The sequence below is a fragment of the Lepisma saccharinum genome, chromosome 2 (assembly GCF_977018435.1).
Source record: "Lepisma saccharinum chromosome 2, izLepSacc3.1, whole genome shotgun sequence".
NCBI classification, from domain to species: Eukaryota; Metazoa; Arthropoda; class Insecta; order Zygentoma; family Lepismatidae; genus Lepisma; species Lepisma saccharinum.
Genome location: NC_139230.1, coordinates 127,347,376 through 127,359,599, shown reverse-complemented (window position 1 = coordinate 127,359,599; position 12,224 = coordinate 127,347,376). Strand labels below are relative to the sequence as shown.

General features: G+C 40.2%; 1 protein-coding gene across 2 annotated transcripts in view; it reads right to left on the bottom strand.

Moving 5' to 3' along the window:
• The window catches only part of LOC145984493 (histone-lysine N-methyltransferase NSD2-like), a 514,670-nt gene extending 503,305 nt beyond the window's left edge, over positions 1-11,365 (bottom strand). For both annotated transcript variants that reach the window (XM_083118148.1, XM_083118150.1), the window contains exon 1: positions 11,254-11,365. The gene's annotated coding sequence lies outside the window, so the exon portion shown is untranslated. The remainder of the gene's footprint in view (positions 1-11,253) is intronic.
• Positions 11,366-12,224: the final 859 nt, after the last annotated feature.

Sequence of the window (12,224 nt, the reverse complement as noted above, 5' to 3'; positions counted from 1 at the left end):
TTTCTTATTGGAGGAAGATGGAAAGTAGGAGGACGGTGGAAGGGGAGCGTGAAATGTAGGAGGTGCAATAAAACACCTCGCCCAGGTGAATCCTTTTTCTTGAGCTGCACCTTCTCCTAATGTTAAACCTTGTCTATGAAGAGAAAGTTAACTTCCTTTCCCATTAGTTTTGGTACTCAATCGCATTACTTTTCCCAGGTAGTTATCATCAATCACTCTTTGGACTCCCTTCAATTTTCTGAAAATTATTCCGTTGCTCTGTCCCCCTCTGCGTTCATTTACATAATACCTTCCGTCTGGCCCAGACGATGTGATGTTAGGAGAAAACGCGAACAGCACAACCTTCGTCTTCGCTAGATTCGCCTTCTGCCGCTCTGTTCTCGACAACACACTGTAATATTTATTGACGAACTTTGGGCCTTCTGTTAACAGTTTTTGAAAAATATCTGAAATGGTACGTTTACTATCACATAGAATTGTGTATTAACAAAAAACTATCCGTCACGATACAACACGTGTTAAATAATTTCCTGAGCACGACCTTACGATTTTTTATTTTGCAGTCGACTTGGAAGAAACGAAGCAGTGGCGCGGCGCAACCAGAGGGAGGGACGGAAATGAGTTCTAGGGGGCAAGGGGGGGGGGAACACTGACGGCCAAGTGTACCTGCAGGGGTCAATTACCGCCCACAACTTCAAATTTTATGCAAATAAAAACAATATTCGTAAAATTTTCTTACTCGCTTCGCTTGCATTCCCTGTTTTTCTTGGTCTTATCAAGTTCAGAACCATAGTTAGGGGGCGGCGGGTGTAGGCCCTGGGCGCCGAATGATCTAAATGAAAATAAGTTGTAAAATTGATTGATTGATTTGTGGTTTTAAGTCCGCTTTACGCACAGAAAGGCTACTCGGGACTGGACCTACAGTTTAAAGTGGAATCCGAAACACTGTGCCATGTGCCTCCACCGGGTATCGAACCTTGGACCCCTTGATCACAAGGCGACGATCACTACACCTTCGGGGAGGCACAAAAGTTGTAAAAGAGAAAATGCATTGGCGTACCGTGAAATTATTTGCACCCTATTAAATCAATATTGATTTCAGCATGCAAGAAAAATTGGATCTAAATATTTTCTTGCTCGCTTCGCTCGCAATCTGTCTTTGTTCTCTGTAATGCATTTTACATTCTCACACAGAGAAATTAGACTTGTCTTAATTTATTTCGTCTGAAACGCATGAACAATTGTTTTGACGAAAGGGAGCCTGCACATTTGAGAGACAAGCAGCGGCGTATACTCTGGGTCATCTAGGTAATCGCAGATGACCCGGCTGTATTTCTTTTTTTAAAAAAATATATATATATATATATATATATATATATATATATATATATATATATATATATTTCTTCGCAATATTCTTCCAAACCAATTTCGATGCATACATTTCTTTGCTTCCAGCGCGCGAATGCTTCCAATCCAAGGAATATAGAAGTATTTTAGGAAGAGCATTCCGAGACACGGAGCTCTCCCATTGGCCAGAAGCCGCAACGAGCTCTGACGTGACCAAGGGGATCTGTCAAGGGGCGAGGCTCGCGTAGCAATGAAAGCTTACGGGAAATATTTTCATTTTTAATTGTCCATATCTTGGTTCTATTAACCATTTGAGGCAGAATAATAAGCAAAACTCAAGGAATAAGACCTAGGCAATAATATGAAGAAGTTTACAGCACGCAATTACAATATATGGCGTTATACAAATCAAACAAAAAGTAATCACGACTATCCTCTTATATCGCCCCTACATTGAAATCTGAAGTTGCGTATGGGTAAATAAATACAATTTTACGTATTAAATATTTCGCTACCACACCAATACTTATTATCCTTCATACCTTCAAATTTTCACAGATGTTTGTTATTAATAATTTGTTCATTATAATTTATATATCTAGTATACATAGGATGTCGCTGTCGCTGTTGTTATATGACGTCGCTTTTCTACGTATTTAGGGTAACCGCAACAATAAAAATGAATGATGAAATGATAAATTTGATAGGAGCGTAGGCTAGATGAGTGTGGCAAGCACTGGCGTACGCAGGGGGGCTTAAGGGGCTGCAGCCCGCCGAAATTCTTAGAAAAAAATCAAATGAAGACCGTAATAAAGTAAAAAAAAACTTTAAAATGACCCCCAATAACTATTTTTGTGTTTGAATAACTTTTAAAACGGAGGATTAAAATGGTAATTGGAGCTCGTATCTAATGAAAATTGAACAGCGACAACGGGATATCAGCGAAATTGATTTTCGGCGATACATTCTATGAACCAATCTCATTCTGTTGAGTAAAGGTTAGATTCATGGCACTGAACCCGCGTACAATTTGAATTGAATTAACATAATCCTTGAGTGAGGTGGAAATGGGTTTTGGATATTTTTTTTGTAGATGTGAAAATCTTTAACTAGTGATTCACACATGCTTTCGCTTACATTAAAGTTTACACTATGGTAAAATTGCAGAAATATTCTACCTAAACTGATTTGTGTTTAAAAAACCGTAACATCAAGATATGTTTTTTAGAACTTAATAAATAAATAATAAATGGATAAAATGCAATGTCGTGGGAAAGCGTAATCCCTTAATAAATTCAAGGAAACTCGTGCCAGCTCGATGGCGAATCTGGTCAACCGCGTGTTCGACTTTGAATCCCGTCACTGAAGTTCCCGACTTCGAGTCACGTCGTGGGCATTGATGTTCTTTGTGCCTGCCGTTTCATCAGTTTCATGTGATCATCACTCATCGCCGCGATTTACCAAAGTGGTAAAAAAGCGACGTCAAATAACAAATACATGAATAACAGGTCTGGCCTCTGTCTTGGTTTAGCAATGTGATTTGTTAATCACTATACGGTGGAGGCCGAGGCGGAAATAAATATCAGTAAGAATAAAAATTCATTACAACTTACCCTTCCTGGAGACTTATGATTTTGAAGACGATGCTACATTCGCTGCATTTGCTTCCATGGACTTGAGTTTCATTAGTTTATTCAAATGTCGAATTCTAATAAAAGTTCTTGTTCTGACATACAGGGAAATAATCTTTTCGTTAACTTCAGGAAATTTTGACTGAAGTACTGTCTTCAGAGTGTCCATAACTTTATGTTGCTTGGAAACAGTTGACACATGGAAGGATGCAAACACAATCTCAAATTGAATAACTTTTTCCATATCCGAACCACTACGTGCCTCCACCGGGTACCGAACCGGAATCCCTCGATTATAAGGCGACGACGACACCACTACGCCATCGGGGAGGCCCTCAAAATAGAAATAGATGTGGTGCCAGATTCCTTAAAGCCCCAATTGGTACACTCTGCAACAGCACAAGAATGTTTACCTTTGGCACGCTTATTCATGGTACAGACACCGAATAAACGTAATACGACCTAAAATTACTCGCTTTAATATTCAAGACAAACAGCACAAGCACTTCTGTAAACGAATACCTGATCGCTACTACTGGACCTGCAGATTTTTCTGACATCTGGGAGAAATCTGTGCCTCGAAGTTGGCTTATACCGAACAATGAAAGCCATGTCGCTTTCGGAAACTGGAAGAAATTACTTTCCATTTGAATGTTCCCAACTGCAGGTATGAACCCCCTCGGTGTACGTCAAATCGTCTATCGTATATCCCTTACCTGGAGGAATCGCTAGCGTAACGCTCTATGGACTCAGAAGCGAACCTTGGTTGAGGCATGGGTGTGTATCATTGTGTCTTATCTATTTCATCTTTCATTTTCATTTCATTGCCCTAGTTTGCTCTATATGTCAAAAAGCAACGTGAAATAATAAAACAGATTGATTGAATTGGCGTTTTAAGTCCAGTTTATGTACATTGAGGCTAATTGTACCTACAGTTTAAAGTGGGATCCGAACCACTATGTGCCTCCACGGGGTACCGAACCCGGGATCCCTCGATTATAAGGCGATAACGCCACCACTACGCCATCCGGGAGGCCCTCAAAATAGAAATAGATGAGAACGTTAATTGGTTCAGTAACGATCTCGCTACCCAGCGAAGGTTTAAGGCTCCAGTCCCGCCTGGAAATTGTGTCCCTTTGCGGGTGTCCATCAATTTCACCAATTCGTTACTCATCCTCGCCTTCCAATTAGGTAAAAGTTACAGGAAAGCAACCAACCCAAAAATAACAAAAAAATATTTGCCTCGTAATGACGCAATTTGACAAGGACGACCGCAAGATTTTTTCACAGGAGAGGCAGCAGTGCTCAAAGAGGGAAAGGTTTTGGAATGCTATCTCTCTAGTTAAGAAAATCCTCTTAAAGAAAATTCCCCCACTAGGATATATTGCATAGACATCCTCCACCCACTGCATTTTGTCTATGATTTTGCAATATACTCGTACTTATAACGTTATGCAGCAGTAACTTCAATTAATTCTTGTCAACAATAAGTCGCCCCTGCAAAGAAGTTGCTGAAATTCTACTGCTGGAAATTTTTAAAATACAACATTACCTGAATATATGTACAATATATTGACATAATTTGATGCATGTTTCTTCCGTATCAAAAAAAAAAAACTACGTGTTAAATAACAATTAAATAAGAAGGATACTGTTATAGATATTCGTATTATTGAAACTAATGGCAATATTTGCATTCATACGGCTTAGACGTTTATTATTGCATAACTGTAACTTCATAATAATAATAGTTTTATTCACACACACACAACACCGAAATTTTGTAGCTTCCCGTGGATGCAACTCGACAGAACTCATACCACTGCATTTTACATACTAGTGACTAGCGAGGCTCTGGCGTCTGGACTCGTGGCCATTATAATCCTTGGTGGGGCTCGTATTGTGTTGTCCTTAAATGTTTATGATTGTCCCTTCATCCGCCTCATCTTATCACCAATCATCCTCATCTTTGCGATTAGCCAGAAGTAGCAGAAAAACGAAATACTAATAAATCAATATGTATGTATGTGTCGTTCATTTAAAGACGAATTTCTACTGGGTTGATCGCTACTATGAGGATGAAGGATAAACTAATGAGTGGAGAATGAGACAAACATTGCTATATGCCTTACTATGGTTCAAACTGGGGCCTCTGGCTTCCTAAAGCGTTATGCTGTCATGGAGACCCGTTATATACATGTAGAGGGACTTACTTAATCCTTTCCGTTCAATCTTACTCTCTCGATCCTGTTGCAGCTATGTCCGTGGTATAATTAATTAAGTTAGTAATCTATTTGCATGAAAATATGCGCACGAGACTCTACCCCGACCCCCCTCCAGCACACACAGGCATTTAAAATTGTTTCACTTTACGATTTTTCGGGTGTTCTATCTATTGTGCTCGTCTCAAGATGAGACTCTCATCTAATAATCATTTAACTTCATTGCTGTGTCTCGTAATCAAGGGGTCCCGGGGTCGATACCCGGTGAAGGCACATAGTGGTTCGGATTCCACTTTAGCATATAGGCCCAGTCCCGATTAGCCTTACTGTGCATAAAGTGGACTTAAAACACCAAATCAACCAATCAACCAACTTTATTGCTGCGTGTAGAAGTGTAGACAAATAGTGTTAAAGACCCAAAGACATTGATTCCCTTTTTGCTGAATTCAGCATGAATTTGTTCGTTTGAAATCCTCAGTTAACTTGAGAAGGTACGGGAAAGCAGTGAAGAAGAACTACATGTTATAAACATTGCTTCCCAAGAGTTATAATCGTCTCTATGAGGCGATAAACTTGTATGATTTTACATGTTATTAAGCGGCCCGCAGCTGAGGGATCCCCTTTTTGACGTCACTCTAGCAGAAGACCTTCACGTGCCGCCGTAGCGCGGGAAGCCGGAATAGCACCCCCTGCTTCCAATCGTTTGCCGGGAACTTTTCTCCAGCCGGTGGAATGACTTCAGGGAATCTCATCCTGACGTCAGTCCTCCCGCTTCCCTTACAACCCTTGGCGAGGAGGGAGGAGGGAGGAAAGAGGGAAGGAAACACTGCTTCTCCGTGCCCAGGGTAATCTGTGCTCCTTCGTGTGGGAGTCCACCGGTCGCACTCTCAACCTTCAGAGCCTTTTCCGTTCCCTCCGCTGAACGAGGGAAAACATACCCTGTAGAGTGCGAAGAACAGGAAAATTGAATAACATGGGCAAACCAATTCTACGCTAATTTTGCTTCTGTCTTGCTCATTTCTGTTACTTGAACATAAATTTATCAAAAGGAAAAAAAGCTTAAATATTGAAGATGAAGCAAACTAAATTGAAGTTCAAAGCTTAAGCAATTAAAGCACCTATATGCTGACTCCCCCCATCCTTGTATTTACAAAAATAGTATTTGTTTCTCCTCTCTAATCTTCAAAAGCAGCGAGAATACTTCTTTCACGGAACTGAATATTTTTTAAGAGGAAAGATCAAAAATAAATTATATATATATATTAGTTAATTTAAGTTGCTATATTCCGCCTCTTTAGATTAATAGTGATGAAGATGAACGAATTAAACATAAAACGAAAAAAACACATCAGGCACGTAGCCAGGTGGAGAACTCGGGGGACTGAAACCCCCCTCCCCAAAATCCTACAAATATCTAATTTAAAAAGTGTATAGTGGTAATTAATTTTACTTCATTAGCAGGATTAAACACCTTGCATAATACGTTGTAATAATCTCAGATTCATCTTCAGGACTTCTAACCCCACTGTTTTAATTTTATGTGGCGGCTGCTAATAAGGGATTATCCCCATCCCGAAATAAAATTCTGGCTCTGGCCTGCAATGATTTGAACTTTTAAAACCTGTCATTTCGAGCTCGGAAAGGGATTTTTTTTTTTTATCATTCATAGGCAATTTCATTCTGAGCCAGGAACACAACAGAAGTTTGGCGCGTGAAACTGAATGCGTGTAGTCATTGGCTTCGTGCTGTGCTTCGTGTTTATTATTTATTTAGGTGTTAGTGTTTGTCGTGATAGTGCTGTGTTAAAGGGTAATGGATGTGATACAAGATTTGCTGGCGAAACCTTTTGGAAGAAGATATTTTCAGGAGAAGTTGCAAATTGTTAATACGGGTAGGCCAGTGTCATCGCTTGAACTTATTTCTACACACAAAGACAAAAATCGGGAATATGTGAGGCATTTTCGCAAGCAAATTATGACAAAACAAATGGTTGACAGGAAGTATAAATGTTAATAAGCTTCGCTTTTTTGTTCGCCGTGCTTAGTTTTCGGGGCTGAATAGAATGTATGGACGCGTGGCGGATACTGTAATCTTTGCAACGCTTGTTCCAAACATGAAAAATCCAAAAGTCACAACTTCCTTTGTTAATCTGCAATCTTTCGCACAGACACATATTGACGAGCAACTGGACAAACAGCGTGCTTTGGATGTGGTACGGCACAAGTAATCGGGTCCTGGAGTAAGTTGAATTTTGCACTTAAATTATTTGTATTAAAGTATTGCGGGTTTTCATTTCACTAGTGCACGTCTTTCATTTTATATTTCACAGGTTGCTTTTTTTATAGCTTTATAATAATGTCTTGTTTTATTATTTGAAGTTCTACACGTATATTAAACTGCAATTACGAGAATTAATTGATTGTGTTCCTAGCAATAAGACAAACATTCCGACACAATATTCCTAAAACCAATATGGATCCTGACATAAATTGAACCGGAACTTTTGGAGTTTGAGGAACAAGGGTCGGAGAGTACCCACTTGTTAGAACCACCATACGCCACTGGAGACAAGTTATGTAATTTTTGCTGTTAGTTTATTGAGATGGATGAATTGGTTGTGTAATGTATTTAAATATTATCAAGCATTTTCTGTCTTTCAAAAATAAATTGTTTGCTTGTTTTCCATTATTAATGTGAAATTGAACGTGTTGAAAAAATAATTCAAATAGTTTGTTCGAACACAAATGTTTTATCACAAACTTCTACCCCATTTTTGCAAAATTTACGACGGTAATAACGTCTTTGATACTACTACTACTACTACTACTAATAATAATAATAATGTTCCGGGTTCGAATCCCGACTTGGGCATGGATGTTTGTGAGTTTCCATTCATCAATTTCATCATATCATCACTCGTCCCCATCTTCGCAAATTAGCCAAAAGTGGCACAAAACCGAAGTAAAATCAAGCAAATCAATAACAATAATAATAATAATATGATAATAATATCATTGTTATTAACATTATAATTATTAGCATTATTATTATTATTATTATTATTATTATTGGTACGTTTATCCTAGTACTTGCCCCCCAGATAAAAATTCGTGGTTGCGCCTCTAAAACGAAGAGGCAAAAGTAGGGATGTAGGATAATAATAAAAACATTTGTCATAAAAAAAAATAACTTCCACTGGGCTGTAGGAAATGATCGAAAACCACAAATAGGCTACCTGAATAATAAAAAAGTAGAAACAATTCTTAACAACAATGCGAAGGACATCGGCTGATCTTTGGGTGTAGACTTGCCGTCAGTGTAGGAGAGTAAATGCTGCCTCACATATCCCTCTCGCCGCCCTTGTCTGCATAGGCTCGAAGCAATAAATATAACGACGTTTCTTAATTGTGAACATACAGCTTCAAAGAAAGGCCAGGCATACTTCCACACAAGTTTACCTTTCGCCCTCGGTGCCAGCACAAACGCACAAAAGACACTTTGCACCTATCTTTTCACGCTATAAACGAAATGTCATAAAACGTACCTTCTTTCGATCGCTCAACACAGTGCAACATGGCTACTTTCCTCTAACTTCCCGGGGGGAATGTCATATGCAAAAAATATAATAATAATAAAAACAATACTAACATTTTTAAATTGCCCCTACCTCTAATACGTAGTTTAATTACGTGTAAATATCGATAAGACTGCACTAGATCAATCATCAGCCAACTCTTGACAGACTAACTGTTAAAATTGCTGTACGAAGTTGAAATTTGTTCACAATAGAAGCTTACATTACACCAGTCCTGCGGCTCTACGCGTGTCCATTGTTGAGTTTCAATGAAATTGAATTTTCTTATATAAGCATTAATATTTATCAGTTACCAAAACGAACGATAATTTAAATTAGTTCATTACTTTGATTTTTAATTATAAAGAGGACTGTAACAGTGTTTATTATTGACAAAAATCCAGAGTTAAATTACAGTGATTGAAAAAGAGCCAAAGTGAACATGGTTGCCAATTCATTACCTATTGTCCGAATGCTCTGCCAGGTTACTGACATTTTCGGGGGGAGGGCGATTTCCCTCAGGGGCACCCCTGAATTAATCACTGGCCCCACAAGATTGGATTTGCGTTTTAAGTTCACTTCATGCACAGATATGCTAATCGGGACTGGACCAACAGTTTAAAGTGGGAACCGAACCACCGTGCCCCAGCGGGTATCGAACCCGGAACTAGGGATGGCCAGATCCGCGAAATCCGGATCCGGTTGGTTCCGGATCCTAAAATTTTTCGGATCCGGAATTTTCAGATCCGGATCCGGATCCAGAACTTTCGGATGTTATTACTTAATACACTTACAAGGGAGGTCTAAGTCTCCCCCTCCGATTTCCATGAAACTTGGCAGGTGTATGGAGGGCCCCAAAGGAAGAAATACGTGTTTTTGTGTTTCAGCTAAAAAAAAAAACTGTTTTAGGGGCAAAACCCCCCTCAAAAGTCAAAATGAAGACAAATTGAAGTGGGGATCCGATCCCGAAACCACGTAAATATGGCATAGGAAGAAACAGGGGGCATAGGGCCTCTCTATACACCTGCCAAATTTCATGGAAATCGGAGGGAGACACAGGGGTCAGATGATCCCCACTTCAATTTGTCCTCATATTGACATTTGAGGCGGGTTTTGCCCCCTAAAACACTTTTTTTTAGCCGAAACAAAAAAACACGTATTTCTTCCTTTTGGCCCCTCTATAAATCTGCCAAGTTTCATGGAAATCGGAGGGGAACACAGGGGTGAAAAGCCCACTTAAATTTGTCCTCATCTTGACATTTGAGGGGGGGTTGCCCCCTAAAACAGTTTTTTAGCCGAAACAGAAAAACACGTATTTCTTCCTTTGGGCCTGTTTATACACACACCTGCCAAGTTTCATGGAAATCGGAGGGGAACACAGGGGTGAAATGCCCACTTAAATTTGTCCTCATCTTGACATTTGAGAGGGGTTTTGCCCCCTAAAACAGTTTTCTCGCCGAAGCAAAAAAAAACAACGTATTTCTTCCTTTGGGCCCGTTTATACACACACCTGCCAAGTTTTATGGAAATCGGAGGGGAACACAGGGGTCAGATCCCCAGTTCAATTTGTCCTCATCTTGACATTTAATTGGGTTTTGCCGCGTAAAAACAGTTTTTTTAGCTGAAACAAAAAAAACACGTATTTTTTCCTTTGGGCCCCACTATACACCTGCCAAGTTTCATGGAAATCGGAGGGGGACACAGAGGTCAAATGCCCACTTACATTTGTCCTCATATTGACATTTGAGGGGGTTGCCCCCTAAAACAGTTTTTTAGCCGAAACAAAAAAAACACGTATTTCTTCCTTTGGGCCCGTTTATACACACACCTGCCAAGTATCATGGAAATCGGAGGGGGAAACAGGGGTCAGATCCTCACTTCAATTTGTCCTCATCTTGACATTTGGGGGGGGGGTTGCCCCCTAAAACAGTTTTTTAGCTGAAACAAAAAAAAAACAGTTATTTCTTCCATTGGCCCCACTTAACACCTGCCAAGTTTCATGGAAATCGGAGGGGGACACTTAGATAACCTCTCTCGGATCCGGAATTTTCGGATCCGGATCCGGATCCGTTTGGCCATCCCTACCCGGAACACCTTGATCAGTTGCGTGCCCAAGGGGAGATTGGTGGGGGTTATAACCCCCCTTTGGCCCAGTATTCCTAACAAAAAGAACGTCAAAGGTAGGAAACTATGACAAAACGAGGGCTGACTACCAAGGAAAAGTATACATAACTTTCCCTTTCGAAACTCCTGGGCACGCCACTGACCTTGATTACAAGGGGACGACGGACGACGTTACCAATACGCCGTTATGGAAGCGATCGCTCAACATGGCATGTATTGAGTGTCAGTCGGTTCTTACAGTGGTTGTCTGGTGTAAGTAGTTGTCCGAAGTAAGGAGAGAATACGTACAGGAAGTGTTCCGCGAATAACATTTCCAATATTTCACACAAAAACAACATTGTAATGTACTTACGTTTAACTTCCACACTGGAAAGTGCAGCTTCAGCAGAGGGGAGTCCCCAGAGACACGGCTGTGCAGCAACTTGTTTGGGACAACACCTTCCGAGACTCACTTTCAGCTCCAAATGCAAAGGCAAAACAGGTGGCTCAAGCGCGCATAGAACAGACCTCTCACCCCTCCGCTCTCTCCAACTTTCGTCTCAACGACAGTGTTTCCAAATCGGATGAATGGAAAAGAGCTGAAGCGTTCCTCTGCTTCGAGCTCTCAAGGTGCATAAAGATTAGGGTGACCATCCGTACTGATTTTCGCAGTACAGTCCTTTTTTTTATGGGCTGTCATGCAGAATGCGAAGCAATGTATAAAATTAAGATATGTCCTTTCTTTCACATATGTCCTGCGAAATCTCCTGATTTCTACTACGGTCTCCGAACGAAGTCCAAATATTTATTTTCTATTTATATTTTCTTTTGTTTTTTCCATGTCAACAGTTTATGCAGTACATACTTTTCTCTTGTGGTCGGGCTGGAGAGAATGAACATCCGGTTAGAACAATGTGTAGTTACCACGGCTAGGTTGTAAACAGTTGCGAACAAAAGGGTCAGGTGGCGCCGATCTGTCCAGTTGTTGCGGGCAGTGATGCCAAAAGCAGGGAAATCTCCATCTTCACAGGGAAATTGAGGGTGAAAAGGGAAATTTAATGAAAAATAGCTAAAAAACAGGGAAATTTAAACTCACATTTTCGTTCTTTTAAAAAGTTCGAAAATATTTTTTCAGCGTGTACTTTTTCCAAATGAATAGTTAGCAACAGTGACACTTTTCAGTAAGCTTTCTTTCTCCCTGTTATGGATGACCTTGACCGGTCAGTCTTATATTTGTGGCGTTTCCTAGAAAGGCCTCAAGGCAGGAGCCGCACTGCACCTGGAAAGAATTTGGGACACGATTTTAGTGGCTGTGTGTGTGTCCTGTGTCGCTGCAAGGAGTTG